Here is an 18,942-nt window from a genome sequence, read left to right as displayed (position 1 = left end):
CTGGAGCAGGCATCGTGGCACGTGATTAAGACTACTTGGGACCCCTGCATCCAGTATCAGAGAGCCTGATTTGAGTCCCCTCTGCTCCGCTTTCCATCCAGCTTCCCGCTCATGCACCTGGGAGACAACAGGCAATGACTCAAGTGCTTCTCAGCCCCTGCCACCTGACCCATACAGAGTCCATCTGGAGCCTACCAGCAGATGGAAGATCTGTCTCTGTCATGCCGCCTTTCAAGTAGATGAAAATAAACACATATAAAAGTAAACAAATAGGAGTATGGGTCTACCACCTAACGTAAAAAAAAGACAAAACAGCTTCTCTCCCAGAACTACAGGGAATATGACAATTATTCAGAGACAGTGTAGACACAAAAGGAGAAAAATTGCAATGTTTGCAGGTAAAATTACTATAAACAGAAGTTCATTGGAAGCCGGCGCCGCGGCTCAATAGGCTAATCCTCCACCTTGCGGCGCCGGCACACCGGGTTCTAGTCCCGGTTGGGGCGCCGGATTCTGTCCCGGTTGCCCCTCTTCCAGGCCAGCTCTCTGCTATGGCCAGGGAGTGCAGTGGAGGATGGCCCAGGTGCTTGGGCCCTGCACCCCATGGGAGACCAGGAAAAGCACCTGGCTCCTGGCTCCTGCCAGGATCAGCGCGGTGCGCCGGCTGCAGCGGCGGCCATTGGAGGGTGAACCAACGGCAAAAGGAAGACCTTTCTCTCTGTCTCTCTCTCTCACTGTCCACTCTGCCTGTCAAAAAAAAAAAAAAAAAAAAAAAAAAAAAAAAAAAAAAAAGAAGTTCATTGGTAAAATCTCTGACTGGGAGGCAGAAAATATAATTTATAGTTTACAATCATTATGCAGACAACTTACTATAGGGCACTGCAGAGAGGATGAGAGACAAGCACTTTGGTATTTTAGGAAAAACCATCAGCAAGATTCTGAGCAGGTCGCTCCACTCTGGCCAGAGTCCTGATGTCATCATGCTGTTGCTTTAGCACATAGACAGATGGGCAAGCCGGATCGAGAACTGCCGACCAAGCAGGTCCCCATGGATCACGGGAGTGCAGAAAAGGAAGCTCTGCTACATGGGGGCTTGAAGAAGTCCGAACAGCTGGTTTATGGCTAAGAATAGCTATGAAAGTTATGAAATTACAGGCAGAGCTCCATTTGTGTGTTCCCATAGGTACAAAAATATGCCTAAGAAATTCACCCATTTCTCCCAAAGCTTAGAGGTGAGATTATACTGTACCCAACAGTTAGCATATCTCCTATGCCTAGATTTTGATAAGTGTTAAGATATAGCTCTAGGCCTTGCCCTTAGCAATCTCTGAACAGGTGTTCTCTTATTGCCACAATGAACACAAATCAAAAGGCAAATAATGACCCCAGGTCCTGTTTCAAAACAAAGACCCACACTGACACGCTGCATGTTCCTATTGTAATGGTGGAGAGTATGAGAAGCAGTCACTGCACCAAAGAGCAAAGTGCACATCATACACAGTGGAAATGAGACGTTCACCTGAACCAGGGGGAAACTGAAACATCTCTGGTTGTAAAGCCAGAAGAGCAACTTACTCTCCAGCGAGCAAGCAAGGTTGATAGATGCTTGCGATGAGAAAAGCGACACAGCTGGGCAGCACGGGAGGTAAACAGCCATATGGGGACACACAACACGGCAGTGTTGGGAGACAGAAGGTGAGGGCCTCGCACATCTGTGCCAAGAAGCAGGAGAGCCATATGCACCTGTGGCACTTTGGGGGCAATGCCAGAGACATGGCCAGACACAGAAAAGACGACTCAGAGGGGACACTCGTAAAGATCCCGCACCTCCCTGCAAGGAAATACAGGGCATCTGGACCCCATCAGGAACACATGAAGCATATTGGGGAAGGAGCATCTGGAAGCCACAGGGGTGCACGGCCAGGGCAGGGCAGGAGCTGAAGGAGAAGGTGCAGTGTTGCTGCTGCATGGCGCATGGCGCATGGCACGGGGCTCCAGGGAACACTGTGAGGAGAGTAAGGTCTTGAGACTTCGTGAGGGAAAGTGAGGACCTGGTGCTCACTGCCAGGCATGTCAGCACTGCCAGGGAAGCACCTCTTCAAATGAAGCCAGAGGGGCCGGCACCGCGGCTCACTAGGCTAATCCTCCGCCTTGCGGCACCAGCACACCGGGTTCTAGTCCTGGTCAGGGCGCCGGATTTTGTCCCGGTTGCCCCTCTTCCAGGCCAGCTCTCTGCTGTGGCCAGGGAGTGAAGTGGAGGATGGCCCAAGTCCTTGGGCCCTGCACCCCATGGGAGACCAGGAGAAGTACCTGGCTCCTGCCATCGGATCAGTGCGGTGCGCCGGCCGCAGCACGCTGGCCACGGTGGCCAATGGAGGGTGAACCAACGACAAAGGAAGACCTTTCTCTCTGTCTCTCTCTCTTTCTCACTGTCCACTCTGCCTGTCAAAAAATAAAAAATAAAAAAATAAAAAAAATGAAGCTGGAGGAATTTGTCAAGAAAGGAAATCATAATTACACACACAAAGAAAGGCAATGGACGTACACTGTGCATTGGTGACACATGTGTAACACGAAGGTTTTCCAGCTGATTTTTAAAGATTGATTTACTTATTTGAAAGACAGAGTGAGAGAGAAAGGGAGGAACACACACACACACACACACACACGCAGAAGGAGAGAGAGAGGGAGAGGGAGAATTTCCTATCCAATGGTTTAGTGCCCAAATGCTCACAAAAGCCAAGACTGGACCGGATCAAAGCCAGGAACCATGAACTCCATCTGAGTCCCCACTGGCATTGCAGGTGCCCAAGTACTTGATCCATCATCCACTGCCTCCCAAGCGCACTATCAAGGAGTTGGATCAGAAGTGGAAAAGCCAGGTCTTGAACTGGCACTTTCAAAGGGGATGCAGGCTCCCAAGCAGAGGCTTAACCCACTGTACCACACACTCATCCTTAACTGAGTACTTTGAGCATACAGAAAGAAAGACAGGAATGATAGCAATTGGGAAATGGTAAGAAAAATAAGAAGAAAGGAAGAGAGGTGAAAGAAAAAAATCTGTAACAGAAGAAAATCCAGAAACAAAGCTCTGGGATGCATTAAAGGAGTGTTTAAAACTTCTGAAGAGGGACTGGCGCTGTGGCACAGTAGGTTAAGCCTCTGCCTGCAGCGCCAGCATGCCATATGGATGCCTGTTTGAGTCCCAGCTGTTCCACTTCCCATCCAGCTCTCTGCTGTGGCCTGGGAAAGCAGCAGGGGATTGCCCAAGTGCTTGGGCCCCTGCACCCACATGAGAGACCTGGAAGAAGCTCCTGGCTCTGGATCAGCCCAGCTCCAGCTGTGTGGCCACTTGGGGAGTGAACCAGCAGATGGAAAATCTCAGTCTGTTTCTCCCTCTCTCTGTGTGTAGCTCTGCCTTTTAAGTAATAAATAGATCTTTTAAAAAAATCTGGAGTGCTTGGGCAGACACTAAAAGTACTGCCCCATATCTAAGCAAAAAAGATGATTCCCACAGCATTTCCTGGGGGGTTGGGGGCGGGGAAGGGCTAAGAGAGTAAACAGAGGAGGCATCCCAACTAACTCAGTAATACCTGGCCCATCTAGGGCATAGTAACTCAAATTTTACATTTTTAAAGATAGTTGTCTAAGGATTTTAAAAGGAGAAAAACAAATACATTTTACATCAGCACACTGATGCCTGAATTTGACCAGGAAATGAGTTTTACAGAATTTTTCTGGATTGACATCCCCTCTACCCCCAGACAACTTTGGCCTGAAATAGAACCAACCAATTTCTTGCCTGGAATGTTAACAAATCTGCTTACCATCAAGTAGCATTGATTCAGCTTCGTGGACATAACAGAATAAAGCACACTCCTGTCTTGCCATTTAAATCCCCACTCTGTGGCTCAGTCCTCATGTAAGGAGACTGTGTGTGAGACGTGGTTGATGAGACTCCAGGACCCACCGTCTCAGCTGCATCTGGGGGATCCAAGCTTGCTGTTCCTACACAAGCAATAACGCGTTGATCTACAGCAGTGAGAGTGACCGGCCTGAGGGGCAGGACGTCTAGGAAGCCAGGCCTCCTGATGAGCAGAACTCCGCACTTACAGTCTGGAGAACTGACAAGGCAGATGGCAAGGACGCTCTGCTATTCCTGCAAGGTCACCGCCTTGAGTGGGGCTCACCCCAAAGCCCCCCGACTGCCCATCATCCCAGGTCCGTGCTCCTGCTCAGGCCCGCATCCAGCCTTGCCTTTTCCATCGCGCTGCCACTAATGCTCTCAGCTGCTCATTTCTCTCCCAGGCAATTGCCTCATACCTGACCTTGTTAACTTCCAACCTGCTGCCCTCAAAACCAATCTTTCACAGTGCCCAGTTCCTGCCCTATCTGACCCAGTCATTCCCCCTGCTTACTTGCCTTTCGTGATGTCTTCTCGCTTATAAAGTCTGCACTCCTATCCCCGACAGGCAAGATGTTTCACGCCTCCACCCACCTGCCTTTCCCTCCTTCTCTCCTGCAGCTCACCCACTCCTGCAGGCCCAGTTTATGCTTTGGAAATACCGGGTTCCTCAGAAGCTCTCAACAGATCGCATCGCCCCCAAACCTCATCCTGTGTCGCTCCATTGCTCAGGAATCCCTTCCTGTCTGTTCATATGACCACTTGTTAGTCTGCTCTGTGTTGGTTAAATGCTTGAGGCAGGCTTCTTTATGAAGAAAACAGGGTTTTGGAGACTGAAGTCCCACATCAGGCAGCACCACTGTTTCAGCCTCTGGAGGCAGTCTATGGTAGATGGTGTCATGGCTGGAGTGCATGTGGGAGACAGGAAGCCAAGGAGGACTGCAGTCCCACAATCCCACCCCAGAGTAGGTCCCCAGCTGACTGTGAGCCCCCCACTGGACCCCATCACCACAAGGAGGACCAAACCTCCAATTCTGGAAGCTTTGGGGGACAAAATGACATCCAAAGCCCAGCACCTCCCATTTGCCCTAAGACGTCTTGGGGCTGCCCGCCTCTACGAAGCACCTTTCATATCTCTTAATAACTCTCTCCTTTCTCCACTACTGCTTTTCCTACTTCTCAGTACTTTTATTACTCTGTATATCAACCTGAAGTTTAATTATGAGGTTACATATATTCTTCCCCTTCTAGATTACAACTTTCTTAGGGTCAAACACTATTTATTGTATGTGTTTATTATCGCAAAATTCAGTAAAAATCCTGGTCATTTTGAGAGTACAATATTTCCCATAGGACCAAAATAGCATAGATTATTTGGATTACAATATTTTGGGAGAACTGGGGATGCACTAAAAATACATAGAAAGAAAAATTTTTATACCGAAAACAGATATTGGTGACAAAAGGAAATTAAATGATAGAATCTAATGGGTCCCAAGATTGCAATAGCAAAATATAATGGTTATCTAGTGACTCTGAGCAGTCAGATTACGTGGGTATGTCAGAAATTGTCATTGTGTCTTAACAAAACAAAAATAAAAATATGCATAAAGTTCATGAAGGCTGTGTGTGAAAAAATTATACCTACATGGATGTTCCTCCAGTAAACACAATCCCTCTGCGTTACAGAAAAAGCAGTAGTGATGTACTGCCAAGATAACAAAGAATAGCCAAGGGGAAACTGGCTATTTGAATGGGAATACATTACACATTCTACCTGAAGTATCAAATAAAAAGAAGTTCTGTAAAGTAGAACAAACAAAATACTTAGAAGCTCCTCACTACACAAGGGTAAGTAAAATAGCTTCAAGTTATGAGAAAAAATTCAAACCATGGACTTAAGTGTGAAATACGAAACTGATGCATAACAGAAGTGATGGGAAGTCTTTCCTAGCCAATTCACCTGTTGGGCCAAGGGGAGAAGACCATGAAACTTGGGACAAAAGGAAGAAAAGGTGATGATTTCACACAGTGAGAATAACAATAGCAACTTGCTGAACTTTATTAGGCTTAATAGAGACTCATCTTCTGAAAGATTGAGGGAAGATTTAATCTGTGGGCCCAAACACTAGAACAGTGATGCTACAGAATGACTTCATGAAAGACGGAGCATTGCCTCACCAGCCCAAGAAAGGAGCTCCGGCCACCTGCTAGGAAGGAAAAGGCAGCAAAACTGGGGACACAGAATCGAGATGAAGTTCTGACTCTCATCCAGAAAACAAGAACACAGGATGTTGCAAAAAACACTGGAAACAAGGCAAGGTGTAGACTACACAGAACACAGACATCAAGGTGACAAGGAACACGCTTTGACCTTTCCACACCGCATAAAAAATCCAAAGAAAAAGCCTCAGAAATTGGTGCACCAAGAATGCAAAAGGAAGAAAGAAAATATCATTCCTCCAGACTATCCCTTGGGATGGAAGAAAGAAACTTTTTAGGCTGAGGAAATGAAATACAAGGAGTGAAACTTTTAGAAGACAGTTCCAGGAGATTAAAAATATAAGTAAATTAAGTAGTGAAAGAGGATAAAGGGGAAGTTACTACAAATTATAAGGTAAAACAGGAAAAATATAACATATCTAGAAAGAGACCTGCAGAATCTTACCCAAATGCAAGAATTCTCCCAAACAGGATTTTTTAGCAGAGATGGGAAATGCGAGATAGCACAAAGGCATAGCAGCCAGAGGAATAGGAGGAAAGAGGGAACCACTAGTTTCCATCTTTCTTCCAATAGATACATAGAAACACTGAAGAGGAAATAAGAAACATGTGGGTTCTGAACAGGAATTAGAAAAGATTAATTTATTGGGCTGCAGGCTCTATGTTTTTAAATTCAAGGGTGCCTATGAATAAAAATGTTCTACTATTTAGGTTTGACCATAAAGGCCATATGATCTGCCACTGTCTTTATTTAGTAGCAAGGAGAAAAACCTTTGCTGAATAAAATTTAAATGTAGAATGAGTGATCAAAACAAAATTAAATTTTAAATATATCCCCAAATTTGTACACATTAAATATGTCAATGTAGTATATTCATGAATGATATGTATATTTATAAAAAGCATAAACCACCTACTCTGTGACAAGGCCAACAGACAAAACTTGGCACAAGATCCTGAGCTTTCAGAGGCAACTGAGTCGTCAAAGCAAACATGACAAGTTGTGACCCCAGATCTTCTGGCTCCTGGGTAGAAAGCAAAGTTTCGTAATAAAGTCCTATGACATTTTTTAGCATAGCAAGTGCTGGTGAGGTTGTAGCAAAATGGGAACCCTTGCACACTGTTGGTGGGAACGCAAATTAGTACAACCCTTGTGGAGAAGCGTATGGAGGTCGGCACTGTGTAGTAGGTGAAGCCATTGCCTGCAGTGCCAGCATCCCATAAAGGTGCCTGTTCATGTTCTGGCTGCTCCACTTCCTACTGAGCTCTCTGCTTATGACCTGGGAAAGCAGCAGAGGCTGCCCCAAGTGCTTGGGTCCCTGCACCCACGTGGGAAAACAGAAGAAGCTCCTAGTTCCTGGCTTCAGACCAGTCCAGCTCCGGCTGCTGTGGCCAACTGAGGAGTGAACCAGCAACAGCACATGGAAGACCTCTTCCCGTCTGTAACTCTGTTTCTCAAATAGATAAATATTATTTTTAAAAAGAGAATTAAATTCTCTCAAAATATTAAAAAATAGAACTATGATATGATGCAGCAAACCCACAACTGGGTATGCATCCAAAGAGAATGAAAACAGCCAGCTGAAGGCACATCTACATTCCCACACTTACTGCAGCTCTGTTTACAGCTAAGCTCTACTTACAAGCCAAGAGATGGAAAGATGTGAGCATCCGCTGATGAACGGATCAAGAAAATGTGGTACAAATACACAGTGGAATCCTACTCAGCCATGAAAGGATGAAACACTGCCATTGTTTTTTGTTTGTTTTTTAACTTTTATTTAATGAATATAAATTTCCAAAGTACAGCTTATGGATTACAATGGCTTCCCCCCATAACGTCCCTCCCACCCGCAACCCTCCCCTTTCCCACTCCCTCTCCCCTTCCATTCACATCATGATTCATTTTCGATTCTCTTTATATATAGAAGATCAGTTTAGCATACATTAAGTAAAGATTTCAACAGTTTGCTCCCACACAGAAACATAAAGTGAAAAATACTGTTTGAGTACTAGTTACAGCATTAAATCTCAATGTACAGCACGCTAAGGACAAAGATCCTACATGAGGAGTAAGTGCACAGTGACGCCTGTTGTTGACTTAACAAATTGACACTCTTGTTTATGGCATCAGTAATCACCCTAGGCTCTTGTCATGAGCTGCCAAGGCTATGGAAGCCCCCTGAGTTCACTGACTCTGATCATATTTAGACAAGGCCATGGTCAAAGTGGAAGTTCTCTCCTCCCTTCAGAGGAAGGTACCTCCTTCTTTGATGACCCGTTCTTTCCACTGGGATCTCACTCGTGGAGATCTTTCATTTAGCTTTTTTTTTTTTCCCCCCAGAGTGTCTTGGCTTTCCATGCCTGAAACACTGCCATTTACAACATGGCTGGGAAATGGAGGCCATGAGGTTAAGTGAAATGAACTGGCACCGAAAGACAAAGACCACATGATTTCACTCTTACGTGAAATATGTAAAACTTGGTCTTGCGCCACGACCACATGATTTCACTCTTACGTGAAATATGTAAAACTTGGTCTTGCGCCACGGCTCTCTAGGCTAATCCTCCACCTTGCAGCACCAGCACACCGGGTTCTAGAACCGGTCAGGGCGCCGGATTCTGTCCCGGTTGCCCCTCTTCCAGGCCAGCTCTCTGCTGTGGCCAGGGAGTGCAGTGGAGGATGGCCCTGCATCCCATGGGAGACCAGGATAAGTACCTGGCTCTTGCCATCAGATCAGCGCAGTGCGCCGGCCATAGCGCACCGGCTGCGGCAGCCATTGGAGGGTGAACCAATGGCAAAAGAAGACCTTTCTCTCTGTCTCTCTCTCTCTCACTGTCCACTCTGCCTGTCAAAAAAGAAAAAAAAAAAAAACTTGGTCTCACAGAGGTAGAGAGAAGAATGGTGGCTAGCAGAGGCTGAGGAGGCTGACTAATGCACACTAAGTTATATGTCAGTGGGAGAAAGGAGTTCTAATGTCGTATGGCATGGCAGAGTGACTATAGATCACGATAATGCACTGTGTTAGTCTCTAAATAAGCAAAAAAAAAAAAAATCCAGAAGTAGGAATTTGATTTCTTTCATCACAAATGATAAATGTTTGAGGACACAGATATAAATGTACTCTGATTTGAACTTTATACAATATGTGTATATGATAAAACATATGGTATGTCATGACTAAGTACAATTTCTTATGTGTTTTAAAAACAAAAATGTTTATTCAATGCTGGCTTTTGCCTTTGGTCTCCGGCTGATAGGTGGCAGATGAAGGTACGCCCCAGAGGATCAATGCATGAAACAGAAGGAACCTGAATCCCTTACTCTGGGTGGAGGCGGCTGCCAGCCAACCTGGAAAATCCACACAAAGCACAGTGGGACCACTCCTAAAGTAAAGGCTCCACATCATGTGCTGCTTCGACCTCAGAAAACGGGGAGGACCTTGAATGGCCTAACTGCAAGTTTCCCTGGCCTCTCTTTGCTGGGGAGAAGATACCCTGCTACACTTCCCTTCTGACCCAAGGGCCCAGGACAGTTCCTCCTCATCCCTGGGTGGTGGCTTCCATTTTCCGCCAACCCACAGAATCACCCAAACACCAATTAGACTGTCTCCCAGCAACCAGGAAACCCTACTCCCTGGCCTCCTGTGGCCTCTGGTTGTCCTGCTCTGTGGTGCAGCTCCGAAGACCCCACCAGACCTACAGAGTCCTCCTTCCCTGAGTACAGGTGATTAATAAAGAGTAGCTGAGTGCATGTGCCCAGGGTTGGGTATTACATGTTCAGCTGCCCCCTTGACCTAGTGCAGGAAGCCTCCCTCACCAGTGGGCTGAAAGAGAGGCAATTAAATAAGCTTAAAAATAAATAAAACCAAACTCCAATGCCTTTTCTACAGATCAACTGTGTCAATCTGAGACACACGTCTAGGGGATCAATACTTCTTAAATGTTCCCGGCAGTGATTCTAACATCCAACCAGACTGAACATGGCTGTCATACTGGAAGGGGCATGCCCTCCCTCCAGGATTGCCACCTCGAAGCAGGCAAACATGGGTATCCCTGAAGAATGGAGGAGCAACAAGACAGGACTGTGGGTTCCTTGTTTCTAACTGGACCCTCAAACCAACATATAAAATACAAAATATCTGCCACCTTGTAGCAAACTCTAGGTCTCTTTCACAGCAGACTCATATCTTACCTGAAATACATACTTTGGTCCTGATTCCATCACAATCACCAATTGGGTATTTTATGATGGAGCAATTCCTTAACGCTCTCCCACCAGACTACTCAGTGCATCTTTAGAAATGGTAGCAATGACTTTTTTGCCCAAAGGAATAACTATAACTAAAAGTTCCAGAACAAAGGTTAGCACAACAATAAGAGGAGCAAAATTCAAACCAAATTATTTAAGGTTAACATGTTAAAATGTATTTATTTGGAAGCCAAAGAGACACAGAGAGAAGGAAACGAACAGAGATATACTACCTGCTGGTTCACACGCCCCAAATGCTAGTAATAGTCTTCAGTGAGCCGGGCAAAAGTCAGGAGCTGAAAATCTTTATTTCTCATGTAGGTGGCAGGGATCCAAATACCTAAGCCACCACCTGCAGCCTGCTAGGGTAATCATTAGAAGGAAGCTAGAATTGAAATTGGAGCCGAGATATCCACCCAGGTACTCCAATGCGGGATGTGGGTGTCCCAAGCAGCATCTTAACTCCTGCACCAATGTTGGCATGTTTAAACTCCTCAAAAACACCTCCACAGAGGTTCACATCTTACAGAAAAGTACGTTGGGTCAGAGTGAGGTTAACTGACGATGTCAAATGATGAAGCTCGGATTTAAAACCAAACATTTCAGGTCACGATACCACATGTCAACAATGACTTGATCAGCCCTTGTCCCCACTGTCGAGGAACAACTTAATACTTTATGCCTTTCAGTACTGTTTTTTGTTCTACTTAATACTATTGGCTGAACTCTGTAATTAACACACAATTATTCTTAGTTGTTTAAATTTAACTGAAAAGTGATCTCTGTTAAATATAAGAGTGGGAATAAGAGAGGGAGGAGATGTACAGTTTGGCACATGCTCAAGCTGACTTGCCCCAAACGGTAGAGGGGGACTCCAATTCAATCCCATCAAGGCGGCATGTACCAATGCCATCTCACTAGTCCATGACTAATGTCATAAGTTTCATGACAAGAGCCTAGGGTGATTACAGATGCCATAATCAAGAGTGTCAATTGTCAAACCAACAGGAGTCACTGTGCACTTACTCCCCTTGTAGGATCTCTGTCCTTAATGTGTTGTTCTGTGTGAATCAATGGTATCACTAGTAATCAAACAGTACTTTACACTTGTGTTTCTCTGTGGGTGCAAACTGTTGAAATCTGTACTTAATATATACTAAATTGATCTTCTCTATATAAAGAGAATTGAAAATGAATCTTGATGTGAATGGGATGGGAGAGGTGGTGGTAGATGGGATGGCTGTGGGTGGGAGGGAAGTTATGTGGGGGGAAAAAGCCACTGTAATCCAAATGCTGTACTTTGGAAATTGTGGGGAGCAGGGCCCGGCTCCCACAACGTGGTGCTGAGAGGGAGTAAACAAGTTCTACACAGCCGCTTCGGCTGCTTCATCAATTTGACTAACAAGCTGCAGGAGCTGAACCAACCTCTGATTGGAAGAAAGCGGCGTGCTCAGCACGTGGGCAGCGGAGCACGGATTGGTGGGAGAGGACTATAAAGGCGAGATAGAAGCAGCGCAGGGGAATTCGCTTATGCACCGCGAGGCACCGCAGACATCTCACACCAGGCAACAAAAGAATAACAAGAATGGGGACACACACCAAGTGGAATGCGGTTAGAATGCGGTTAGCACAGGAGCAAACTTGAGCGCACAACGCAGAGTCATTCGCTTAAGCAACAGCGTCCGGTCCGGTGTCGTTCTCCCGCGAGCCCGCGGAGGAGCGACAGAAATTTATATTTATTAAATAAAAGTTTAAAAAATAATGAAAATTACTATATGGAAAGCACATTAGGCAATAAACAAATTTATATTAAACAAAAGTTTAAAAAATAATGAAAATTACTATATGGAAAGCACTGCATTAGGCAATAAACCAATCCCTCTTGCTCTCTCGTGCTAATCTTCACTGAACAAACCCACTTACACGCATGCATGCACATGCGTGTGTGTGCACACGCACATACACAGCACTCTTTTTTTTTTAACTTTTATTTACTGAATATAAATTTCCAAAGTACAGCTTATGGATTACAATGGCTTCCCCTCCAATAACGTCCCTCCCACCCGCAACCCTCCCCTTTCTCACAGCACTCTTTATTTTCACAACACGAGATTACTTATAGTGCACAGAACCTTCTCAGAGAACAGTTCTGTGGGTAAGGATCCAACGGCAAGGAGGGCAAGTGTCTGTGGCAAACCTGGGAACACAGAATCTCTACCTAATGTGAAAAGCCGACCCACATCTCTTCCAACAGCGTCCTCCAGCCCTCAATACCAAGGGAAGGTGGCAGTCATGGTCCCAGCAGAAGACACAGCACGTGTGTCTGATTACACGTCTCACAGCAAAATCATGTATAATTGGAAAACATGAAGAAGAACATCCACAATCTAAGTACTCAATCTTGAAAAAAGGAATTGAAATGTAGGTGCCACAATGGAATGCAGAAAGAAAAGAGATGGCCCTCCCTAAACACATTAAAGGGAAAGAGTGCCACACAGCAGACACTGGGGCAGCAGAGGATGCCGGGGGAGAGGGAAGCGCACCCTGGTTGCTGGTTGCGCATGGTGCATGCAAAGCAGGGGTGTGGCTGACCCACATGCCACCGAAGATGACACCCTTGAGATGCTGTGAGGGAAGAGATGACTTACCCGAGGAGCTGGGAGGTAAAATATGGCATGTTCTACTATTACAGAGACAGCTGTTGCCTTGCGAATGGCTCTTCTGAGCCAGCTTATCATGCTGCTTGTATTCCTTTCATGTTGGCAGGTGGACCAAAGGAATTACAAGGAAGCCCCCCCGAGGTCTCCCAGTCTTACCAGGAATTACAAGGAAGCCCCCCCAAGGTCTCCCAGTCTTACCAGGAATTACAAGGAAGCCCCCCGAGGTCTCCCAGTCTTACCAGCACTCCCCTTGTTTCTACTGAATGCATTTAATAATTCATCAAAATGTGTTTTCTAAATCTGGTAATACTAGCAGTGTTACTTTTTTTTATTCCAAGAAGCAAAAAGCAAAGCCATTACTGAGAATGTACCTGTGCAAGTTCAGGAATATATAAAGTTTTCCACAAATGGGAATGTGAAATCCTTGCCATCCTGGGCTACCGCTGCTTCATCCATATTATGCATATCCTCAAAAGACTCACTCCAAGTGAAATTCATCTTTCTGACTTTATGCTTAAAGTGTATCTGGGCTCAGATTTACCGTGAAGGGATGGAAAAGTCACTGAAATACCACATCTACCGTTCCACAGAACTTTTACCTGTCAAAAATCCAACTGAAATTGTTATCAAAAATAATTTTGTTAGTATGGAAAAAACACACTTCAATAGAAATTTCTGGCAAGTCCAACTTCTCTGTGCTCCTGGACAGGAACTGTAACTCTCCCGGAACCCTTTATGCCCCACCTGGGCACCACCTACAATGAGAGCCACTGCTTGATGAGCAGCATCCACAAAACTAGGTGTCACCCTGAGGGGTGTTCAGCACCAAACAGAGTGGGTTTGGGTGCTACCTGTCTCTTAGCAACTGGGCCATTGTGGTAAGTCACATAACCTTTGGTATCCCAGTTTCATCTTCCATAACAGCAGGATAGGTGCAATGCAGACATCACAAGGTTTTCCTAGGATTGTGTGAATTACAGTGTATGAAATGGTTAGGATAACACATGTGTAGTATAATCGATAATACTATTAGAATTCCATCCATCATGGAAATTTCCTTAACTATTGCCTGGGTGTAGCATAAACCTGAATAAAATGATGATTCTCCATGCCGTTTGGGCACCTACTCCTGCCTCTGTTATACCCAGCTAACCTGAGGTAACCACCTTAGAGCTGAATAGATTACTTTGGCACATTCCCATGGCAAAGAATAGAAGAAAATGTATCAAAACAAAAATGGTGTTCAAGGCTACAGAGAGTGCACTAGCTAAGCATTCTTTTGCTCAAATATGAAAGACTAGGTCATAAACTTCACACAAATATTCGTAGCACAAGCTAGAAACATTTCAACGTCAGAAGAGAGGGCATGAAGTGCTACAGGGATTTACATTTGGAAAAGTTTCCTTCAATTGGTAGCGACTACATCAAGCTTCGGGTGATCCTGGCACTTGTCCAAGAGGATTTCAGACCATCGGGGAATGAACAAAGGAAGAGATTTTAGAATACGCAGAAAGAATAAGTTACAGGACAGGACTGGCATAGGAAGGAAACAAGAAGTGCTCAGTGTAGCCACAGAGCAATACAAAGGGACATTCTGTGTGGCACCAAATCCTGATAGGAAAGTCACATTCGCAGAGTCCTGTTTCACTGGTCAGTGACCAAGAAGGAAAGAAGAAAAATTTATTTCACTCGTTTTTTGTACAGGCCTTTAAAATCATAAGATTTCAAATAAAATGCCAATTTCTGGAACACCAAGCCTGAGGATCAGCCAAAACAGCTGCTTCCCTTTCAGAGTCGATACACTTCCCCAGAGTCATCACCACGCACACGGTGCATTCACAGGTGCACCTGCCTCTGCTACCTGCACCGTTATTTACCTTCCCCACAGATTTGTACCCGCAGTCCACAGTGAGACATGAGCAGCCTGAGGAATGGAGTGACTGAAACATATGTCAACGGGGTGTGTGTGTGTCACAGGGGGATGGCTAGTTTAGTCCCAATTTTTTTCACCATTCATCACCTTTGCTCTGCACATGATGCTAATGCCTTCTGACATCTATCAGATTATTACATTTCTTAATGCTCTTTAATGCCCTTAATTCCTTTCTGGTCTTGAGCTCTTTTTCCAAAGCGCCTCCGCTGCCCCATTTTCCAGTAGGATGCTGTTGAAGTCACCACAAGCTCATCAGGGAGAAGCTCCTCCGAGATTTTCTAGTTCGTTGAAAGAATGTAATTATTTTCCTTGTAAAAGAATCTCTGCACAAGAAGGACTGAGCCATAAGAGATGTTGGGCGCTTTTCCTTGGGAAGGGGATTCTCTGTTCTGTGATAGTAAGATTTCTCAAGGCATCTTACAGCCAGGCCCCTCCTCAGGACGAACCACGCACTGACTCACCCCTCATGGCCATGTACACCGACAGTTGGGAGGACGAGTCCCGTTTACCTACGGCTGCACAGATGAGGAAATGAAGGGCAGAACGTGACAACCTTCCCGGAACAGTGCAGCCGGGTGGGAACCACATCAGTCTGCAGAAGCAGCAGCTCCAGCTCCTGCCACGGCCCCTCAGGCCAGTTTGCCCCCACCTGACACACAGGCACTTCCCAGCACATGTACAGCACAGGACTGGAGTGCTTCTTGCCCTCAATCCTTCCAATTTTGTTATAAAGTTCTTACAGAAGTACAGTCAGATAAGAAAAAATAGAAACAGTAGACGTCTAGCCATCACTTTGAATGCCAGAAAACATGATTAAAGCTGTTACAGTAAGTCGTTATCTGTGGCTTTCTTTGCGGTATGTTTCCATTCTGTCATTTTCCACACTCATATACGAACCTTGAAAATGCAGATGCGAGGCGTAATAGATTATGATAATTCCATTTAATCAGATATTTTAAGCTTGTAAAATTATGTAAGTATAGAAAATAATATTTTTTGAAAATTCATGTTCCCATCACCCCAAATGGTTTGTGGCTGACATGTTTCCTGTATTTTCTTGGTAAAATAATGAGGGTGAGCTCTCAGCACCCTTTCGGGAGCATAATCCTCTCGCCGGCGTGATTTCATTTTCCTCTAAGACGCTGCTTCTCTGCCAAGAGTGATTCCTTTCCCAGCCAAAGGTGAATCTTTCCTCCAGGTTCCCCAAGAATCTACAGAAACCATTCTGAAACCATTCTTACAACGTCTTGCTTATTAGGTCAGTTTAAAAAGCTGAATCATCTTTAAGCAAATATGCAACCGTTTCAGTTTCTCCCATTCTCCATTAGGATAATGTAATCATGAACTATTTTCAACCCAGCAAATATTCCGTCTGAAACATTATTTATACATCAGTATCTCTACACCCACAATGTTGAAGACCTTGAGTTTTTTCCCTTGTTTTCCTCACATGATATCTTTAGATTTCAAGACAGACTGCAGAGAAGTTTTCCACAATGGCAGAATCACTAGTAGGTAGCATATAAGTTTCATGCCAGACTTCAACACCTTTCAGTCCCATGAACTGGGCCACACTGCTTGTGAATAGCTAAGACTCACTGTCCCATCCAATTCCTACCTCCCACTTCTAGGAAAAGCATCCACAGAATACAAGCTCCATACATCCATCCTCACTTTTTTTATCTCCAAAAAATGTATAGAATATCATATTTCCACCCTATTCCCCTGCATTCAACTTTATAAAGCCTTTCTCCTAAACCTAAGTGTCCAATGGCTTCTCTGTGTGCAAGAGCATCTTTTGTTCTTTGCTGCTTCCTGAAGGATAGTGATGACCCAGGTAACATGGACCAGCTCCCAAGGCCCAAAATGAAACCCAGATTCTTGGGCAACCACCAATACCTATATAATTATACATCATTGCATAAATGTCTGCTTTGATATGTTATACTAAAATTATCTTTAAGTGGTTGCATCATTTTCAGCCTTGTATAAAATACCATTTGTCACAATAATCAGAGATACATATATGTAAACAAATACACAATTTGGAACTATAAGTGGAAAATAAATGAAGGCTGTGATAACTATCATCTTGGTGCAGTAAATACTATTCCCATTGTGAAACATGACTATATCACATAATACAAACGTAAGTACATGTGCATTGGAGAGTTTGAATTATAGGTGGGTTTATATAAAAGCGATCCATATTACTATTGTGTTCCTTGCACACGAAAATGACTACTGAGATGGATAAAATGAAATGAGAGCTAACAGTTAAAAATACACCTATGGGGCCATCACTGTGGTGACCTAGGGGGTAAAGCCACTGCCTGCAGCAACGGCATCCCATATGGGCACCGGTTTAGATCCCGGCTGCTGCACTTCCGATTCTGCTCTCTGCTATGGTCTGGGAAAGCAGCAGAAAATGGCTCAGATCCTTGGGCCCCTGCAGCCGAGTGGGAAGACCTGGAAAATCCGGAGGCTCCTGGCTCCTGACTTCAGATCAGTGCAGCTCTGGCCATTGCAGCCAGCTGGGGAGAGGGCCAGTGGATGGAGGACCTCTCTCTCTGCCTCTCCTTCTCTTTCTGCTCTTTCTGTGTAATTCTGACTTTCAAATAAATAAATATTAATAAAATAAAATAAACAAATATACCTATGGATATGAAACACAAGCATCCCTAAGGCACTTTAATGAACGCTGTGACAAACTAGCATATACTCCTGTTTATCCGACTCTAAAACTATATTGGAGCCTTTTGACATTATTCACTTACAAACCCCAAATTGGACAACATTGACTCCTTGGAGTCACAAAGTCCTAGTACAGGCATATTTTGATATAGGGGTCTTTGCCAAGATTTTGCCCACGGCTCTGAGTTGGGCAGACAGTGAATCTGTGCCCCACTGACTCAGTTAAATTTTCTTGTGATTCCTGTGTTACTGTTTAACACTGACAAGGACGCTCTCACTATTCACCATTCCAGTGCCTTCCTGCTGGTCTCCAGTGCCCTCCAGAGGAACAGTGGCTTGCATCATGGATGCTGCAGTGTGCTCCCAATTTCCCCTGGCTCTGGCGCAGTTGGGGACCTGCTGCCCAGGTACCCTGTGTCACCACCAACATATACCCCTCCGGTGTTATCCACTGTGCCTCAGAGCCCTAACCTTATGTGAACTGGTTGGAACCCACACCCCTGTCCCTACTGCCTCAGCTTCCCTCTGCTCTGCTCCCTAGGAATTGGGAATTCTCTCTGTTCCTCTTCTTGGTTCCCATGGCAAATTATAGCTTTGGCTAGAAACCAAAGGCCTTGCTTCTGGAGTTACCGATTTGCAGGATTCTTTGCAGCTTTCTGGTCTTCACAACATAATCTTAGATCAGCAACTTCCTAGATCAGAGTACAGGACACTTGGAGAAATTCCGTGGCTGTTGGTAGCCAGTGTCCCTGTGCCCAGGTGTAGGCTGCCCTAACTATCTGGAATGGTCTACACTCTTCAAGAGATGATCTCTCTTCCAAAGCTAAGAATCCACCCTTAAATTCTCTGATGACCTCACCTAAGGAGACACACAGCCAGCAAAGCCCAGTGGGACTTCCTGGCCCACAAGATGGAGGGCCTGTTCACTCCACCAGGGTTCTAACACATCCCCACTAAAGTCCAGGGGCCTGGTTACTGACATTCATCACATTAGTGCTGGTCAAACATTTTCACTCAATTATGTTTCCTAATGGATAAACTCAACTCCATGGGCCTTTATCTATCTTTCTGCATAGGGGCCTATTCTAATTTTTTATATGTATTTTATTTATTTATTTTTAAACTTTTATTTAATAAATATAAATTTCCAAAGTACAGAATATGGATTACAATGGCTTCCCCCCCATAACGTCCCTCCCACCCGCAACCCTCCCCTTTCCCACTCCCTCTCCCCTTCCATTCACATCAAGATTCATTTTCGTTTCTCTTTATATAC

Source organism: Oryctolagus cuniculus, chromosome 13 (genome assembly GCF_964237555.1).
Source record: "Oryctolagus cuniculus chromosome 13, mOryCun1.1, whole genome shotgun sequence".
In the NCBI taxonomy this organism is placed as follows: domain Eukaryota; kingdom Metazoa; phylum Chordata; class Mammalia; order Lagomorpha; family Leporidae; genus Oryctolagus; species Oryctolagus cuniculus.
The sequence above is the reverse complement of the archived record's forward strand: the minus strand, read 5'-3'. Positions refer to the sequence as shown.